Genomic DNA, 21,023 nt, shown 5'->3' on the forward strand with positions numbered 1-21,023 from the left:
GAATAAACAAAGATAGTTCATGTAAAGCACAAACTATAAAAGAGAGATACTGGATAATATAGCATCAAAAATAAAATCATCTGCTCACTAAAATATACCTAAAGAAAGTGAATAGTCTAGCCACAAACTAAGAAAAATATTTCAATACATAAAACTAACAAATGACTATCCAGAATATAGAGTTCCACAATTTTCAGTAAAATTTGAAATATCCAGTGAAAATGGACAATGGACTTGGGCAGTCATTTTGAGAAGAAGAAATGAACAATAAGCGTATATAAAAGTGCCTAACATCCATAATATTCAAGGAAATGCCTTGTATAACTACCATGAGATATCACTTTACCCTGATGAGAATAATTAAGATTAAAAGCATTAGTAGCATCAAATGTAACGGAACAGACAAGATTTTTGCATATCTCTGTCAAAGCAAAAATTGTACAACCCTACTGGCCAACTATTTGGAAGTTCCTTATAAAATTGGTCATCCCCTTACTTTAGGACCCAGCAATTCCAATCCTAGGTATTTCACTAAAATGTAAGTTAAATGTCCACAAAGATATTTGCACAAAAATGTTCATAGAAATTTTATTCATAAATCCAAGTTAGAAACAACTTAAACATCCACACTTCAAAATTAAAAGCATCTGCTCCATTATGATGCAAGTGTACAAAACAGAAAATTCTTAGAAATTAAAAATATGATCACTCAAAACTTATTATATTAGTTGCAAGAAAATTGGCAAATTGCCATAGAACTTTTTTTCACAAGAAAACTCAAATGGAAAGAAAATACGAGAAAAAAAGATAAAAGACACATAAGATGAACACAAAATATCTAATATCCAAGTAGTGTGAATATAAGAAACTGCAGAAGAGGTCATTATAAAAATAAAATACTAGAAACATTTTAGAATTGAATTGAGATATGACTTTTATAATTAATAAGTCTACAAGTATAACCAGGAAAACTGAAGTATAAAATGAAAGGGGTAGGAGACTGAGTCCCACGGAGCTAAAATTTTTAGGTATTCTCAATGTGGCATGCATCTCTGGATATATGTGTCGGCTTCAATTCCGGTCCTCTTCCAGCTGGAGGAAAGGAGAAAGTTTCAAGGCGAGTGCAGCCCGTTCCCCTTAAGTTTGTGATCCATAATTGCCCATCACTTCTGCTCACATCACAGTGGCAGCACCTAGTTTCTTTGGTCCTACTTAGCTACTGGGGAAGCTGAAAGTGTAGTTCTCAGGGGAACAGCAACATGCCCAGCTAAAACTTCGTTACTACAGAAGAAGGAGAGAATAAATAGAGTAACAATGAGGAGTTTCTTTGGCAAAGGGTCATTAAAGTGATCAGTGATAATTATGCTTAATGCTGATATGTGGTCAAGTAATTTCAGGACCAAGTGTTAAGTGAAAAACAGAGTCTGGAAACCAAAGTGCAGGAAAAATTTATTGAGCTAAGTGACACTCCTGGGAACAGAAGTAAAAGAAAGTTACTAGTCAAAGCAAAGGGGTGGAGAAACCGCTTATATATCTGCTTAGAACACAGAAAAGGTGTGGGGGAGCAAGCAGAGGAGGCAAGGAGGAAGTGAGCTCTGTGAGTTGTCTGGGACAGGTCATCTTTGGATACTATGAATCTGCAAAAGCTGCTTAGGCAGAATGTTAGTGTAGGAATGCGTTTATCTGGTGAAAATAAGCAGATTTGCAGGTGTCAGCTTGACTTGTTTATCACAGTTCCTCCTTTTCCATATAGGCAGGAGTCTTAGCACGGCAAAAGATTGTTGGTATGTCAGCCTGCCTCAGCTATTTTTTGTTTCTTCTTTGAAATTTGCTGAATAAAGATGGAAGTTTAAACAAATTAAACCAAAATTATTTTAAAGCTGTTTACCATTCTAACCTCACTGAAGAAACCACTGGATTTATCAAAACAGAGCTCACTAATGACATTGACCCAGTTGGTTTGAATGGAATGGAGGTAACATGAATCTGATTTCTGCGGTTTCAAGAGAGATTGTGAAGTTCAATAATGGAGACTATAAATATGGAAAGAAAGGTCTTAACTTTAAGATGGTATGTAGTAACTCTGGTCTCCAGTTAAAAGTACCCTTCTTAAAGCAAAACAAAAACATGACATAAGTAGAGACAAATGGTCACACAATACAGAGGGAAAAACTTTATGTGTATTTGGGAATATGAAGTATTTTCTTATGCTTTGTTTATAAGCTGTCTTTTTCCCAGAATGGTTTTATGACATAAAAACAATCTCATCAAGAATCAGAATGGCTATACAAAGACAAACAGGAGCTAGCAAAATTAAAAAAAAAAAGAAGCGAGAGAGAAAGGTTAATGTCAAAATTCTATGTGTATCTATAAAATATTTTTGAAAGTAACTAATGAGAAGAATCCCAACAAAAATCTGTTCCCTTGATAGGGGATTTTAACATTAAAAGGTGGCATAAACATAGATAATTTTAATATCATTGATTTATTTGCAAAAATATTCCATGCGTTTCTAGATGACTGGAAGCTGACCTAGCAGAACTGGAAAGGTTATAAGCCAAATTAAAATAAGAGACAAGAGATTCAATAGTCCCTAAATATCCTTGCTATATGAATATATCCAGCATTAAATGGTTCACACATAAGGGTATCAAGAAACTGGTCTGTTTTTAAATGTCAGATTTGTCAATTATTTTGACTGGAAAGTCAAAGAACAGAAAAACCCTGCAAGGAAGGTAAAACAAGAAAAGGATGTTTTTTGATAATGATTGATTCTTAGAGTTGCAAAACACCTAGCTCAGAATGATCCCTAGAAATGGATAATGTCTTAGATTCCCAGCTAAAGCAAACACATAAAATGTGTTGGCTTAAAAGCAAGAATTTATTGGCTCACTATTTGGAAGCTAGAAGCCCGAAATTGAGACATCAGCAAAGCGGTGTGTACTCCCCAAAGGCTGTGGCAATCTGGGGCTGAATGCCACCAGTCCTTGGGTCCCTGGCTTTTCTGCAAATGGCGATAGCCTCCTTTAGTTTCCAGTTCCTTTGATTTTCAATGTCTCTCCATGTGGCTTAGTATTTTTATGTATACATATTGTATGTGTGTAAGCCTCCATAACAGGAGTGAAACCAAACATCATTCAGTTGGGCCATACCTTCTTGAAAAATAACTACTTCAACAGGTCCTATTTATAATGGGTTCACACCCACAGAAATGGGTTATGAATATGTTTCTTTCCAAAGTACATAATTCGACATTTCACAGAGAGTGTGGTGAGGAACTGAAGAAAACAATTAGTACATGGAAGGTATTCAGGGCTTAAACGCAAATTATGTTTGATTTGGCACCTCTAATTGTCTTTCTTTAAAATTTTGAAAAAGAAAAAAAATTGAGAAGAGCACTTCTTTGATTCATATTGTTAAATACTTTTTGGAAACAATTTTTATCTCAAGTTTTCATACATTTAGTACCATTTCACAAAGACATTGAGAAGTGAAGAACTGATAAATTTATGAAACTCAGAACAGCAGAGATTTTTACTACAAAATCAGTCCTTATTTTATGGCATCCCATGTCTTTGAAAGAGCACATGGCTGATTCCTATTCTGTGAAATGTAATTGGCAGCTACTATGAAATGGGAGATATGTAAAACGTGAAAATAATTACTAATAGGTAAAAGAACCAAAAAAAAAAAATTAAGAAAGGATTTTCTTTGTAATCTCTCCTTCATTAATAAATGCTTTTCGACTACCACTGTGGAATGAGTCCATCTAAATTACTCAAGACTGCTGCTTTTGAAAATAGTCTATTTGAAATACAAATAAAATTTACCCAACTGTCTATTTGAAATTTTTGTGAAAAAGGGGATTTTATTGAAAACTTTACCCTTGAACTAATAAACTTCTATTATAGAAGAAAGCAAATTATGTCCAATTAAGAATGAGATGCTTATAAATACCAGAACAGTTGAAATTAAACATGTAGGAAACATTAATTTGCTCCAGAAACACTGTGTTATGATTATTGCAACATAGTCACAAAATTTATCTTCTTCTTAATGGCGACCATAAATTCCTTTTAGTAACAACAATAGCCTGCTTGATTCTTCTTTCATCTAAAGTTTCATTTTTTGTATATATGATGGAAAATATTAAATAAGCCAAACTCTGCTCCCACCTGAACATGTGATGTTACTTGTGAAAGCTCAATATACACCTAGGTGTCCCTGATGAGTCCCAGCTTTCATATGTCTGAATGAAAAGTCACAGGGCACTTGGAGTCTTGAGGTTGAGGCAAGTTCAGTCAAAACAAGTTGGAAGGCAGAAAGGAGGGATCTGGAGTGTAAATGTGAAAAACAGCAGAGCATATACATTATAGCGCAGACAGTTTATAAAAGACATTTGTTTCCCCCTTCTTTTTGAATGAACAGAGCTAAACTGCATCAAATTTATAAGAAAGATCTAATTAATACCCATGCTATTTTTATTTCCTTACTGTAGGTATGCCTGCTTTAGAACAGATAAACACACACACACACACACACATACACACACACATGCAAATGAACCCTCACATATACTTTTGGAGGAGAAACAGGCTGTATTATTTTCAAGTTTGTAAGGAAAACGTTTTTAATGAATGTGGCCTGGTAACAAAATTCATATTTAAATATATTTTGTTTAATTGTACTGAATTACTCTGCAATGTTAAAATTGTTTTAAAAATCCAAAAACAATTCAAGTAATCCTTCTGAATCACTTATGACTTTAAAAATGACTCGCAGAATTTCCCATCTAGTGCCCAATTAATAGGCAAATGTCACATTTCTCCTTTCCACAGTTAAAGAAAAATGTTTAGGAAATTAAGTTCACTGATTTATTACATGGTTGCTACCATATGCTGGGATTAATATCAAAATTTATTTCTTTCAACACATTAATGTTGGAAAATATGACTTCTCAAAAATTTTAAAAATACCCTTTCCTAATTATTCCTTAATACCTTGATTTTCTGTAAATAGGGACTAGTTCTCTGAAAGGAAGTCTATAAAAAGCCACAAATTTTATCAATATCAACATCACTATGCAAATTGATGTTGCATATATTAGCAATAAAGGAAATGATGAAAAATGCCAAGATATATTCTTGTGGCAAGTATGAGTAATGACCAATGAGACTCAGAATTTTGACTTATAGCATGGAAGCAAATATTATGTATCTGTTAAAGCAGAATTTATTAAATTTCTGAAATTAAAATAATTATCTAGAGGGTTGCAAAAAATGATGAATTACTGTGGTAGTTAGATTCAGTTGTCAACTTGGCCAGGTGAAGGCACCTAGTTCTGTTGCTGTGGCCATAAGCCAATGGTACGTGAACCTCATCTGTTGCCAATTTACATCTGCAGTCATCTAGGAGGCGTGCCTGCTGCAATGAAGGACGTTTGACTTAATTGGCTGGTGCTTAAATGAGAGAGCTCAATGTAGCACAGCCCAAGCAGCTTGGCATACCTCATCTCAGCACTCACAGCTCAGCCCAGGCTTTTGGAGATGCAGAAAGGAATCACCCCAGGGAAAGTTGTTGGAACTCAGAGGCCTGGAGAGAAGGCCAGCAGAGATTACCCTGAGCCTTCCAACGTAAGAAAAACCTCAGATGAAAGTTAGCTGCCTTTCCTCTGAAGAACTAATGAAATAAATCCCCTTTTATTAGAAGCCAATCTGTCTCTGGTGTGCTGCATTCCAGCAGCTAGCAAACTAGAACAATTACCATTCAGAATTCATGATTCAGAAACTTCTGAAAAAGAACATTGTATTTACATTTTTAGTAAACAAGCTCAGTGATTCATATAATTAGAAAAATTTGGGAAAGCAGTATTACAATATTTCAAATATTTCTTAAAGGTATAAAAGAATAAATTTAGTCATATGATCTTTTTTTTCTAAAAAATGTAATGGTAATTAGATGTGTGCTGAGTTTTGAGAACTGCACATACCTGAGTGGTATGGAGATGTGGAAGATTCACTCATCCTATGCCTTTACAATGAACCCCTGCCCTCACATGCTCTGAAGCAATGGCTATTCTGAATTTTTTCCACCATAGATAAAATTTGTTCTCTATCATAATGAACCAACATGAACTCTTTTAAGACTTCTTTCACCCAGCATAAGGGTTTTAATATTGACCCTTGTTGTTGAATGTACCAATTTTTTGCCATTTCTGAGAGTTGAGTTCAATTTTTATTAATGTATCAATACATATTTATCTATTCTCTTGTTGTAGACATATAGAATATTTCCAATTTGAGACTATTATGAATAAAGCTGTTGTGAATATTCTTGCACAAGTATTTTGTGGACACATGTTTTCATTATTCTGGATAATTACCTAGGTTTGGAATGCCAGGTTCATAGATCAGGTGTAGTTTTCATTTCATAAGAAACTTCCAGATCTTTCTCCGAAAGGGCCGTAGCATTTTACCTCCCCCCAATTATGTATGAGAGTTCCCATTACTCCAGAACCTTCCATCATTTCAGATGTTTTCAGTCTTTCTATTGTGGCTTTGCTATGCTTTCTTTTTTTTTTTCTGAATGATAGTGTAGCTTTTCACATACTTAATGATTTTTCAGAGACCTTTTCTAGTGACTTGTCTTTTTAAGTTTTGCCCATTTTTTATTGGGACATTTATTTTTTACTACTGAGTAGAAGTCTAGACCTTATTTTCCAGCAACAGTGCTCTTCCGAGTGACAGTACTGAGTCTTGGCCTTTTGCCCTCTTTCCAACTCAGAAAATGCTAAGTGAAAATGCATCATCAGGATGTTAACCAGTCTCTCATGAATCTGGGTTCCTCTAATCTGTTTGTTTTATTATTTTCCCATTGCCTTTAAGAGTTTTTTCTTTCTTGGTTGGTGCTTTGGGTTTTGTTGTTGTTTTTAAGCCTGGTCTTTCCTTTTATTCTCGGTGGACATTGATTGACCACAAGCTGTACCATCATAGAATAGAGAAAGTCTCAACAAACACACATTTAATAAATTGGACAGATTTATGTTACCTACCTGTTGGGGACTGAATCATTTCCTCCACCAAACGTCCTAACCCCTGGTTCTGGGGGTGTGAATCCATATGTAAATATGACCTTTGATGACATTATTAGATAAGGCAAGTCCAAATTGAATGAGGGTAGGCCTTAATAGGATATAGCTGAAGTCCTTATAAACAAGGGAATTGGACATAGAAAGGAGCCATGGGGAGCAACCAAAAGCTGGAAGTCAACAGAATTCAAAAGAGCAAAAAGATGTCACCATTAGTATTCCAGTGACAGAAAAGTCAATGGTCAAGGATTTCTGGCAGCCAGCCCCAAAATGCCTACCATCTTTAAAAAGAAAGCATCACTTTGCTGATGGTCATGACTTTGAACTTCTCCTAACCTAAAAACTATGAGCCAATTAATTCCTGTTGTAAGCCAATCCCTTGTATGATATTTATTTTAACAGCTAGGAAACTAAAACACTACCCTATGAGAATTAGCTTATCTGTCTTTTGCTTACATCTCTAACTGCATCTCCCACTGCCTTCTGTTCACTATGTTCAAACAGAACATACCTTCTTTTTTGTTCAATGATCATACCAAATCTATTCTTATCTGATGGCATTTGAACTTGCTTTATGCTTCTTCTGTTTGCAAAGCTCCTTTATAAGATATTTTTATTGCTGCCTCTTGCTCATCATTCTTCATTCAATTATATGAGTTGGTGTATTAGTTTCCTATGGCTTAAAACAACAGAAATGTACTCTCACAGTTATGGAGGCTAAATGGCCCAACATCAAGGTTTTGGCTGGGACATGAGCCCTCTGAAGTCTACAGGGGAGTATCCTTTCTTGAGTCTTCCAGTTTCTGGTAGTCCTGCACATTTCTTGGCTTGTGGCAGTCATAATATCAATCTTTGCCTCCATTATCATTTGAACCTTTTCCCTCCATGTCTCTATCTCTGCATCTAATTTTTTCTCTTCTATGGACACCAGTCATATTGGATTTAGATCCCAATATAATTCAACAGGACCTCATTTAACTCAACAATTTTATCTGCAAACAGTTATTTCCAAATTAGGTCACATACTGAGGTTTCAGGTGGACATGAATTTTGAGTAAACACTATTAACCCAGTACACATGGTTTGGGACACTGCAAGTAAGTGCTGCTAATATTGCAACTGGTTTATTAGAGAAAGTAATAGGCACTAAAGAGCTATGCATGGAAATAGATGAACTTTGTTAAATATTTGGAAAATGTATCTTAAATTCTGGCCTGCTTAATTTGGATATAATGCTGACCAGTTAAAAAACATAAATGTAAGATAATAATTGCTCTGCTATTATTCAGAAACTTTCTGCCTATGGCCAGCAATCCAAGTTGACTTCAAGAATATGATAATATTCCCTTTGCGAAGCTAAGAAAGCTGGAGACCATGCTAAAGTTAGTGCAAAGAAATATAGGAAAGCAATAAATTGTCAGTAACATGGTACAACCTGGAGCTATAAAGAACAATAGATAAGGGAGATCCCTCTAGCAATATATATTTTTTCAAATATTTTTGTATTATAACTTCCCTTCTGGGACTCCAACTGCATATGTTAGAGTATTGCATTTGTCTGATATTGTCTGACAGGTCACAGAAGCTTAGAAATTATTTTTTCAGCACTTTATTTCTCTGGAGTTCAGTTTTTATAGTTTACATAGCTATATCTTCAAGATCATTGATCTTTTCTCCTGCAAATTCTAAATTGCCCTTATGCTCATCCTTAGTATATTTTCCTCCATTGTCACTAAATTTTTATTTAATGTTGGACATTGTATCTGGACTTTGCTGACAAGGTTTAAAGATTGTTAAATGTCCTGGTTAGTAACATATACATGTTACTTATGAACCAGCTTGATATTTCTGAGGTTTAAGCATTAGTGGTGGTCTCTTGTAGTCTTTACTCAATTGTTAGTTTATACCTATTACTAAAGCCTGAATTTGTGGGCAAGGGCAATATTTATTGAATGTCAAGGAGGTTTCTCCACTGGAACTGGCTGGACCTTGGATTTATAAACTGAATTTGGAAAATCTAATAATTTTCTGTGGCCTATTATAATTTAAATAATACTGAACTATTTTATTTTAAAAAATCATTAAAGCTCAGCAGGTATCAAACCAGATCTAACTCAGCTTTCAATATATATTATTTAAACTTCCTAATTATTTGAGGGCAATTAGTCTATTCAAGATTTCCAACTCCTCTTAAATTAGTTTGATAATTTTCATGTCTCTAGGTAATTATATACTTATTTTATGAAATAACAGAAAGTATTTTCTTCAAAATAATTTAATCTGATTTAATCATTTATTAAATATTATTTAATATTGTATACATATTTCTTTATCTTTTTTTCTTATTGAAGCTGCTGAGACTTTAGTAAGCATTTTAAATTTAATGAATGTTTATTATTATATTTTTTGTTTTTGTTGGTAGTCTAATCTCACAAGTAAATTCTATATTATCTTCAACTTTTTATCTTTCTTCTTGAATGAATTATTGATGACTACAAATTTTCCATCCTAAAGCATTTAGTCCATCTCATCTGTTTTGGTAGAATTGTTTTCCTCCATCTCATATGTTTTGGTAGAAATCGTTTTCCTTTCTTTCCAGATAGTTTGAAGTTTCATTATTTTTAAAATTTTCTTTGATTCCAGTCACTTAGATATGTTTCCAGATTTCCAAGACACTAATTGATGGTTTCAATTAAACCTCTTTTAAATTATTTATATGTAACACTATTAAATTGTAAGCAGAGGAGATAATAAAATCTTAACATTCTAAGTTTTACTTGTGGCAGCAATTTGAGAGGTTATACTAACATATATTCATAGGTAGTTATATAATGTATGTATAGTATCTATCTGAAAAAGTTATTGTTCTCACTTCCTTCTCTTCTTTTCCATCCCTTCTTCTCTCCCTCCTAATCCATTTCTCTCTCTTTCTAGCTCTCAAACTATTATAATTTTATTTTGTTTCATTATGGAACTGAAAAATGTCATTATTTTATATCTGAAAGAGGTGATTGAAGGCTTCCAATGAAATTACATTTTCATTCAGTTCCACACCACAATATTTGCTGTATGCATGTTTATAATGATATATCTTCTTAATAAAGACTCTTCACTCTACCTTTGTCCTCAAATTTCATTATTTTTAACATCCTGTTCCCTATTTATACTAATTTTACTTACATTTGTCTGTATTTCTATCACCAAACTAACATTTTAAACCTTACTTTATCACTTGATTTAATCATATCCTTTTTTCTGAAATTGTATTTAATTGATTTTATTTATTTTGTGGTAACCTGAACTGAGAGCCTTTGTATTATAAAAGGAGAATTCAATGCAGCCACATTTCAAATAATGGTAAATATGAATTTTATTAGATATCTGTATTTTAGATATTAGATATTCCTATGTTTATGCTATGTTTACATTTACATTAGCCATGTACTTTGCATTTTTACTTTCCCTTTTCTCATTTACCATGTTATTTCTTGCATGACATTCATCTATTCTTTCCTTTGTTAAATGAGATAATTTACAACCATTTAAATTTTATTGATGAATTCAGTTTCTCCCTGCTCTTTTCTACTGAATTTCCCCATTCCTGTAAGTCTGACCTTCATAACAAATTTATTCTACCTCTCTCCTCTCTTGTTTACCTCTCTCCTTCCTTTCACAAATTTCAGTGACATTTTGAGAACCTTTTACTAACCTCCTCCTCCCCATAAACTTCAGTGTTTGTTGAAACTGTTTATGAAGTTTAAATGCAGTCTATTATTAGATTGCTGTAGTATAGCTCTTCTTTTTCAAAACCCCCCTTGTTTAGCATGTTCCCCCATAATGCTTCATTTTCCTTTTTGAATTAATGTTTACTGCTAACCCCAAATTTTCTCATGTTTTTCCCACTCTTTGGGGATTCTGATTCATTTGTTTTGTGATTAAAATTATTTTTCAATAGTCTTTTCAGATATTGTCTTTATGTAGTATCTCTGAATTCTTATTCATCTGCATCAATTTTTCTTTCCTTTTGATCTGAGTTATCTTGGTGGGACATTTGATAATTTGGTTGCAATCCTTGTCTTTCAGTTTTCTTCAAATATTATTAAATAATGTTCTAGCTTTTAAGGAAGGAAAAGAAATATCTATCTTTATATTCCTTGGCACTGAATCTTAAAAGAACATATAAAAAATGGAATAAGATAGCAATGATTAAAAATAGGATATAAAAAAAGATTGTGAGATTAAAAAGAAGCCAGACATGAAGTGGTGAGTGATATATACAGAGCACATGAAATATCTCTATATATGTATATTCTAATATTTTACTCTAAGTTTCTAGTACTGTCATAGTTTGCCAGGGCTGAAATAGCAAATACCATACAATAAGCTGGCTTACACCCATTATAGTTTCATGGTTTGGGAGACCAGAATTCCAGCATCAAGGCACTGGCAGGCCTTGCTTTCTCTAAAAGTCTGTAGTACTCTGACAATCCTTCGTCACAAAGTCATCTCTTTCTCCTCGTGTCAGCTCCTCTGATTTCCACCACTTGCTGCCTTCTTCTGACTTCTACTTCAGTAGAAGTTAAAATATCCCCTGGATTCCAAACATATGGGTTAAAGCTTACCTGATTCAACGGGGCCTTACCAAAATAAGATCTTTGAGATTCCTATTTACAAACGAGTCCACTTTAACTAATAATACCACCTTCAAACTTGCTACTTACTAATGAGTTCATACCTGCCAGACCATGGGTTAGGACTTGAACATGTCAACATGAGGAGCATGATTCAATTGCCAACTAGCAATTAAATTTAAAATATAAATATAAAACAAATGGAAATACTAGAACTGTAAACTATAACACCAACAATAAAAAATTCATTGGCTGAGCTCATTAACAGATTGAAGATAAATGATGAAAATTTCAGTGAACCTGAAGATACACAACTGAAATTATCCAATCTGAATAATGGGGAAAAATTGAACAAAATTTGCAATCTGTGAAACCAGTGGAAAAATACTAAATGTTCTAATATCTGTGTCATAAGGGTTCCATGAAGAAAAGAGAGAAGTGTGGTGTAGGAAAAAAAAATATTTGAAGAAATAATGGCTACCGTTATGGAAACAGTATGGTGGTTTCTCAGAAAGTTAACTATAGAATTATCACATGACCTGAAAAACCCACTGCTAGGTATATAACCAACAGAATTGAAAGCAGAGACTCAAACAGATATTTGCAAACCAATGTTAAATAGTGGCATTATCCACAATTGTCAAAAGATGGAAGCAACCAAAGCATCCACGAACACATGATGGATAATAAAATGTGATGTATATACACAATGGACTATTTTTAGCTGTGAAAAGGAATGAAGTTTTGATACATGTGATAACAAGGATGAACATTGAAGACATCATGTTGAGTGAAATAAGCCAGATACAAAAGGACGAATATGTTGTGATCTCACTGATATGAAATAATGAGAATAAGCAAATTCATTGAGTCAGAAACTAGAATAGAGTTTACCAAGGGCAGGGTTTGGGGACAGGGAATGATAAATTAATTTTCAATTGGCGCAGAGTTTCTGTTTTGGGTACTGGAATAGTTGTAGTGATGCGCAGTGATGAATGTAGTGAAACATTGTGATTGTAATTAACACCACTGAATTATAAATATGAATATGGTTAAAAGGAGAAAATTTTGTTATTTTATATGCTGCTAATATGAAAAATTGTAAAAACAGCCATAGGACTATACAAGATAAACAATAAGATAAACAAATAGTGACCTCTAATGTAAGCTGTGGATAATGGTTAATAGTAAAATTATAATATTCTTACATCAATTGTAACAAAGTTAACCACACTAATGCAAAATGTAAAAAAATGGAGGTGGGATATGGGGAACCTATAGCTTTACATGATTCTTCTGTAAATGTACAAATGTTCTAAGAAACATTTTCATAAATAATGCCTGAAAATTACCCAAATGTGATGAAAGGCATAAGTTTACAGAATTAAGAACTGAGAAAACCCCACGGAGGTAAAAGTCAAAGAAACCCACATACAGCCACATGATGCTTAATTTGAGAATTATAGACAAGAAAAATACATGAAAGCAGCAAGCAAATGGTAATACATCACTTACAATTAAATAAGGATGCATTTAACTGAATTTCTCTTCAGAAATCATGGAAACCAGAAGGAAATGGGAAAAATTTAAAAAGTATTGAAACAAAAAGAAACTGTCAACATACAATTCTATTTTCAGTAAAATGTACTTCAGACTGAAAGCAAAATAAAGACAATCTCAGATGAAGGAAAACTAAGATATCCACTGCCAGCAGCCCTAATCTAAAAGAAATGCTAAATAGCATTATGAGACCAGAGAGAAGCATGACACAGCAAGAATGAAGTAAGAAATGCAGAAATGGTTACTATCTGGGTAAGTAGATTTTACTTCTCAGCTTAAATTCTTTAAAATATGTTTGGAAGTTCAAGCCAAAAGTTAAACCTCATCTGTACAGATTAGAAGTAGTAAAACTTTACCTTGTCTATACAGATTAGAAGTAGTAAAACTGCCTCTACTTGTAGAAAACATGATTGCCTATCAAGAAAATCTAGTGACCTATAACGAATCTGCCAGAACTAATAAATTATGGCAGTATCTATTGGCCGAAAACTGAAAAGTGTTGAAGAAATAAATCAAATGGCATCAAAATAAATAGAAGGCCTAGAATGTTAAGGTATGATAAAACTCAATAGCATTAAGAATCAATTCTCCCCAAGTTGATCTGTAAATTCAATATAGTCTCAATCGAAATTCCAACAGAATTTTTGTAGGTATATAGAAATAAGTTCTAAAATGTATCTAAAAAGCAAGGAAATTAGAATAGCCAAAACAATTTTGAAAGAGAAGAATAAAAGTGGAGGAATCAAGCTATTGATTTTCATTTTTGTTTTAAAGATACAATGAAGACTGCAATATTGGTAAAGGGATAGACACATTAATCAATGGAACCAAATAGAGAGTCCAGAAACAGATCCAGACAATATGGCAAATTGATTTTTAATAGACTTTTTTTTATAGAGAGATTGCACAGAAAAAAGTACAGAGAGTTCTTTTCTATCTTCTCTTCCCTGTATCCCCACAGTTTCTCTATTATTAATATTTTGCATTAGTGTGATATAGCTGCTGCAATTAATGAAACTATACGTATACACATATTGCTTCATATATATAATTTATATATGATTATATATATAATTATTATATACTATATACATAATTATTAACTAAGATCCATAGTTTACATTAGGATTAACTCTGTGCTATACACTTTTATGGGTTTTGAGAAATGCATAAGTCAATTCATTCTTGACAGTTGTCATGGCCAGGTTCATGTGTCAACTTGCTTAGGTGGTGGTACCTGTTTACCTGGCTGGGCAAGTGCTGGCCTGTCTGTTGCTATGAGGACATTTCCGAGAATTAAATCATGATCATATCAGCTGCATCTACAGCTGATTCCATTTGTAATCAGCCAACGGGCGTGTCTTCTGCAATGAGTGATGCTTAATCTAATCACTGGGAGCCTTTTAAGGAAAATTCAGAAGAGACAGGCTCTCTTCCTGCTTCAGCCAGCAAGCCTCTCCTGTGGAGTTCGTTCAGACCCTCCATCGGAATCATTAACTTCACAGCCTGCCCTATGGATTTTGGAGTCTATGTTCCCACAGTTATGTGAGGCACTTTTATAAATTTTATATTTATGAATATTTCCTGTTGATTCTGTTTCTCTAGAGAACCCTAACTGATACAGCTTGGTACCAGGAGTGGTTCTTAAGAAACAGAATCTTAAAAATGGGTTTTTACGATTGGTTTTCTACTCTGACTGGACTCAGAGGCACTAAGGACTCTGATTCCTGTAATCAGAATGATACTGCCAATCCACGGGGTTAATTGACAAAAGAGATAGTCAAAATATCACCATTCGATTCTTCTAATGCTTTGCTTGTATGAAGCCAGGCTCTGGGAGATAATGTTTTTGACACCTTTATGGAGTTTTGTGGAAATAAGAGATATAGAGATGTTGACTGGCTGTTGTTAGATACACTGTATACATTAAGGAGTGAAAGGGATGGGCTTAAGTCTTCAAATGAGAAGCTTATGCATTGTCTGACAGATGTAAACATTTCTACGAGTGTCCTGAAGGAAAATCTTACTTCCTGTAGCCATAGACTTGAGACCTCCAAAAATCAGACTCAGAATCTTACTGTCAGAGTAGCAACTTTACATCATAAACTGAAATCTCAGTCTTGCATGGTGTCTGCCGTTAAAGTGAGGGCATTGATTGGAATGGGGACACATGGATTGATAATGATGTTGGGGGTGATGTTGAAACCCTAGGTCATGCTGAGACTTCTCTAGATAATCCTGTAATAGTCTGCCCTGAGGACACAGCTGCCCTACCTGTAGCCTGCCCTGAGGAGTTGGCCACCCAATCTCCACCTGAAGGAATTAGCCTTAGAGTGCTTAATTCTGTTTCACCAGATAAAACTGCAAATGAAGGCCCTGAAGCAAATGGCTTGGAAGATACTTCTAGCTCTTTTCATGACCCACCTCCACACACCTCATTTCTTCTAGACCTATAACTAGACCAAAATCCCAACAGGCCCCAAAAGATCAGGCTACAAAATATCACCCATGAGGAGGTACTGAGTGGTCAGCTTCACAGCCTACCCTAGGATTTTGGACTCTACATTCCCATGGTTATGTGAGACATTTTTATAAATTTTTATATTTATGGATATTTCCTATTGATTCTGTTTCTCTAGAGAACCCTAACTAATACAGTAGTTTTGCAAAGGCATGTCAATAGAGGAAGGATAGCCTTGTCAACAGTGTTAGAAGAACCGGGTATGCAAAAAAAAAAAAAAAAAAACTGACAAAAAACAAAACAAACAAGAAACACAATCCTTAACCTTATATTAAAATTAACTGTAAATGGGCCATAAATCTAAACTGAAATCTCGATCTTGCATGGTGTCTGCAAAAGACACATGAAAAAGAGCAAAACATAAAATAAAATATTTTTATGACAATGGGTTTAAGCAAAGTGTTTTTAGATATGATATGACAGAAAAAGCATGAGCCATTAAAGAAAAATAAATGATAAATCAAACTTTTAACAAGATATTGTAACTGAATAAAAATTTTAAGCATATGGTGGGAGAAAACACTTGTAAATTATACATCTGACAAAAACGTGTATATAGAATGTATGAAAAACACTTAAACCTTAACAATAAAATACCAAACAATCCGATTCATAAATGGGCAAATGACTTGAACAGATACTTCACCAAAGAGGAAATAAGATGCCAAACAAGCCCATGAAAAGATACTCAGCATCACTATGCAGTAGAGAATTGCACATTAAAATCATGATGATATCCTAATATTAAAATGTTAATATAACAACAACAATAAGATAAAAAAGAAAAATAATAATATCAAGTGCTGACAAGAGTATAGAGCCACTAGGAAACACACACACACACACACACACACACATATATATATATATATATATATATATATATATATATATTTTTTTTTTTTTTAACATGGGCAAGCACTGGGAATCGAACCCGGGTTCTCTGGCATGGCAGGCGAGCATTCTTGCCTGCTGAGCCACCGTGGCTCACCCAGAAAACATGTATATTGATAGTGAGAATGGAAAATGGGAGAGTCTAGCTGGAAAACTGATAATTTCTTATACAGTTAAACATCCACTTATTATAGGAATCAGCAACTGCATATTTACCCAAGTGATATGAAAGCCTATGTTCACAAGAATCCTGTGAAAAATAAAAAACTTTTATTACAGATCTATCCATACTTATTCAAACTGGAAACCACTCAAATGTGCTTCCATACATGAATCAGTAAACAAACTAATAGATCTGTTCAAAGGCATATATATATATATATATATTCAGCAAAATAAAGAAGCAAGCTATTGATTAATGCAAGATCATAGTTGAATAATAACTGCATTTAGGTGAAAGAAGCCAGTGTCAAATGCTCAGTCCTGCATGACTCAATTTATATGACATACTGTGGAAAACAAAACTATAGAGGTGGAGAATGATCAGTGGAAATCAAGGTTAGAGGAGGGGAACATGTGACTACAAAGGGACAAAATCACAAGAGAGGTGATTTTGTTTTATTTTAAATGACTGAACTTTCTGTATGTTGATTATGGTAGTTTACAAAAATTTACTTATGCATAAAATCTCAGAACTGTATACCAAAGAAAAAAATCAACTTTACGCTATGTTTAGCCAAAAAATATTTTTTTTAAAAATGTTAGCAGGTTCCTCTCTCTCTCTCTCCTTACCTCTTTTTCTGTTTCTCTAATTATATGCTTGATGCTTATTTCCACATTTAAGGGGCGAGTGATGTAGTGGATAAGAAAAGAAATGGCTTGTTAGTCTAAATTTTCTTATTAAATATTTCCAATTTGATGAATATTTTCTTGGCCATTTGCAGATGCAGCAACTATGATTGGAGATGAATAGGCTCTAGAATGGAGATTTGAAATGATATATATTTTTTAATTATGAAGAAAATCTGAGTCAACTACACTATCCTAAGGAAAGGATTAATCTTCATGGTACTTACTTGGTTTAGGAGCTTCTAATATAATTTCAATTCTTTATCGATATTCTAATTTTTATTGACTACCTCCTAGATGGAAATAAATGTGGTTAGTGTCTCTGGAATGTGTGTTAAAATTACCATGAAGCTAAATCTTAATTTTAGATTAAGATTTAAACTAAATCTTAATTTACCAAATATTTATATTTTCACTGTACATCATAGGTAAATATTTTATAGCAACCTGAGTTCCTAAGTATCCTTTTGCTTTACAAAAATTCTGTAAACTTTTATCTTATTTGATGTTCATAAAAATATAATCATATAAAACTGTGAGCTACAGTACCTGCTTAACATACCAAACACTTCTGCTTTTAATTCAAATCAACATCTGGTTCTGCTCTTGTTTTACTACTTAGGAAACCGAGATTGAATGACTAAAAAAAGATCAATCAATAGATGACAGCCAAATTAGAAATTACCATACAGATAAAATAGTATAGCCTCCTTATTCAAAGTAGTCAACTCTGATACTATGTTCAATATATATTTTTTTAATATTGCTTCTCCCGAAGTTTTGCTTTGCCAAAATAATTTTAAAACTCATTGTACAGGAGTGTGACTCATCTTTTAGCTTAAATATATAAGGATAAATAGATACAGAAATGAATATAGATACATGTAAATACATGGGTTAATATACATACATAAATATGTATGTATTATTTATATATATATATATATATATATATTACTTACACTGTCTGCTGAGATTTTAAAGACAATGAAACACTAGTAGAAACAAGCATTGCAATTACTCAGACCTTAGCTTATAAATACCATTTTCCAATAAAAGAGATCAGATATCCTCAGAATAATAGCTGATTCTAGGAAAGGACAAGAAAATACAAGATGAGCCTGAAACATCTTAGAGTACCAAATAGTAACACTGTCTCAAAGAAACAAGGAAAGTGGCATGTCAAAAGGATGCAGAAGCCAGCTGAAAGAGCTCCAAAGGGCTAAAGATGGAGCAAGTTGTACAATGAAATAAACAATGGTAATATATGAATTCTAATCCAAAGAATAAAATATACATCTATGAGCCTGTAATGATATAAATATATGATTAAACAAAATAAAATATCAGGAGAAACAGTAAATATTTTCTCTACTATATTATTCTGAGTAAATGTAGAAGGCATAGAGATTAAAATAAATAATTATCCCTAAAAAAACATAGAAATAATTATTGCATTTAAATTTCACTGATGAATGTTAAAATTAACTAGTTAAACTTTAAGAAGAAACAGAATATTTTCATAGCTTCATAGAAACATCCAAAATATTTATCAACTACTGTGCTGATTTTAATTTATGTCCACAAGAAGGATTTATATACACTTCTTCATGGGAGATGGAGTTTGATTCCTTTCCTTTTAAATATAGGCTAAACTTAGTGACTTGTGGCTGGGGAAATCACAGACATGCCTAGCAGCCATCTCACAGCGCTGATTTACACCCCCCTCCTTTTCTATTGTGCACAGATATTTCAATATTTTTCCACTCTGTAGCCATGAGGAGACCTTAGGTCTAATGGAACATATCTAAACTTAAACCCCAAACCAGGAACAAACAGCCCACGGCAGACACTCTAAGCAAAGGGTCTTGATGCATTCTTCATTCTCTGTGGCAGGGCCCCCACCCCTTGGGGTGTATAAACGTCTCACCCTCACACAACACAGACTTCTCTCATCTCTGACAGGAAGTGGGGCATGTGGAGTTGCCATGCACTGAGCCTGACCCAAGCAGTGGTCCACTCTGGTCGAATTGCCATAATAGGATTGCTTCCCCTATTCTTTTGGACCTTTTGTACTATGTAAGTCATAAAGCAGCCATTTGCCAAAAGTTTCTATTGTGTCTGAACTTGTATTCCCATGATGTAGCACAGCAATTTACTCCATAGAATTTTGGTACAGTGAGCGGGCTGCCCAGTGAAGTATGAAGTAGGATGGCTTTTTGGCACTCTTGCGTTCTTTTTTTACAGGACTGTCTTGGGCAACACAGTGCTCAATGGCTCTGTGGGCTGAACCAAAGGGTCATCCTCACCTCACCACCTAGGTAGAAGTACCGGCCTATGGGCAGGAGACTTAAGACATCCCCCCATGAATGCCAGGAAGTTGGCTAGCTGGTGCTGAACTGAAATCAGTGAGGTTGGGACTTTACCACCTGGTGTACAATCCCCTGCCTCATGGCTTTTTATATCTATTCTCATCCTAGAACTAGGCATTCCAGCACACAGGTCACCCAGAGGGTTCTTGAGGTTAGTGTGAGGTGGATATTATTCAGTAGACTATTAGAATAAAGATGGTGATCCAGAGGTGAAAATGAAAGTACTAGGTTTTACAGAGAAGGAGACCTGAGATATGAAAAATAGGTATGTACAGACACCTAGACAGGATCTTCTCTCATGGCTGGCTGACTTTATGATAATGCCATGATAACCCTGATCAACCAGTTTCAGCTGCCTTGTCTCCAAGTCCATACTCTAAGTATCCTTAGTTGAAGTGAATGGAGAAAAAGGTAGGTGGCAGTGAAAATGACTGACAGTGAAGCCCTCCCATCCCAAGGCTACAGTCTCTGTTTGGCTGGATACTTTGGGTAGTTGAAGAAGTGTGGATAGCTAGCTGGGCTTTGGTGTGGTGGATAGGGGCATGGTCAAGCTTTGACAACTGGGTCAAACAAGGGATTTAACCTCTCATCAGATTTTCATTTTGTGGTAGGACATTGATGGTTCTATTAGAAAGTGGCCTTCTGAATGTGGCAACAAACTAGTTCTCCTTCTTACCTCAGGACTTCCTCTGGGAGAGGCATTTGAGTGGGGTTATCCTCTCCTCCCTGTCTGGGGCAAGGGCTTTCATATTAGGAGGGTGGCCATCATAATAACTAAATGAGAAGCCAGACCTGTGGGCAGTGGGTGCTTCCTGTTACAAGTTCTGAGACCTGAAAGTTGAGTCAGTGGTCTCCACTTATTGAGTTATGTTCTTGTGGCTAATAGAGCAACAGGTCCCAGAGGACACTAGAAATTAGATCTCCAATGGAGAAATTTGGGAAAAATATAAATTAGAAAGAAGACTGCAGGCTTGATAAGAATAATCTGATAGGGTCAGATTCACAACCCTTGTCAACAATCCCCAGATATAGGCAGTAGAAGAAAAGAAAGCCCATGAAGGTCTCCCACCTCTCCCTTCCACTCTCTCCAGCTGAGGAGTCTGGTCCCT

General features: G+C 34.3%; 1 long non-coding RNA gene across 4 annotated transcripts in view; it reads right to left on the reverse strand.

Annotated features, from left to right (window-relative positions):
* LOC143642760 (uncharacterized) overlaps positions 1-21,023 on the reverse strand; it is a 121,093-nt gene that overhangs the window by 29,608 nt on the left and 70,462 nt on the right. The window contains exon 7 of one of the 4 annotated variants that reach the window (XR_013155851.1): positions 3,591-4,333. The exons of the other annotated variants lie outside the window; for them this stretch is intronic. This is a non-coding gene — a long non-coding RNA (uncharacterized LOC143642760). Of the gene's footprint in view, positions 1-3,590; positions 4,334-21,023 lie in introns of those variants that run through there. 4 annotated transcript variants of the gene reach the window in all.

Source organism: Tamandua tetradactyla, chromosome 7 (assembly GCF_023851605.1).
Source record: "Tamandua tetradactyla isolate mTamTet1 chromosome 7, mTamTet1.pri, whole genome shotgun sequence".
Taxonomy (NCBI): Eukaryota; Metazoa; Chordata; class Mammalia; order Pilosa; family Myrmecophagidae; genus Tamandua; species Tamandua tetradactyla.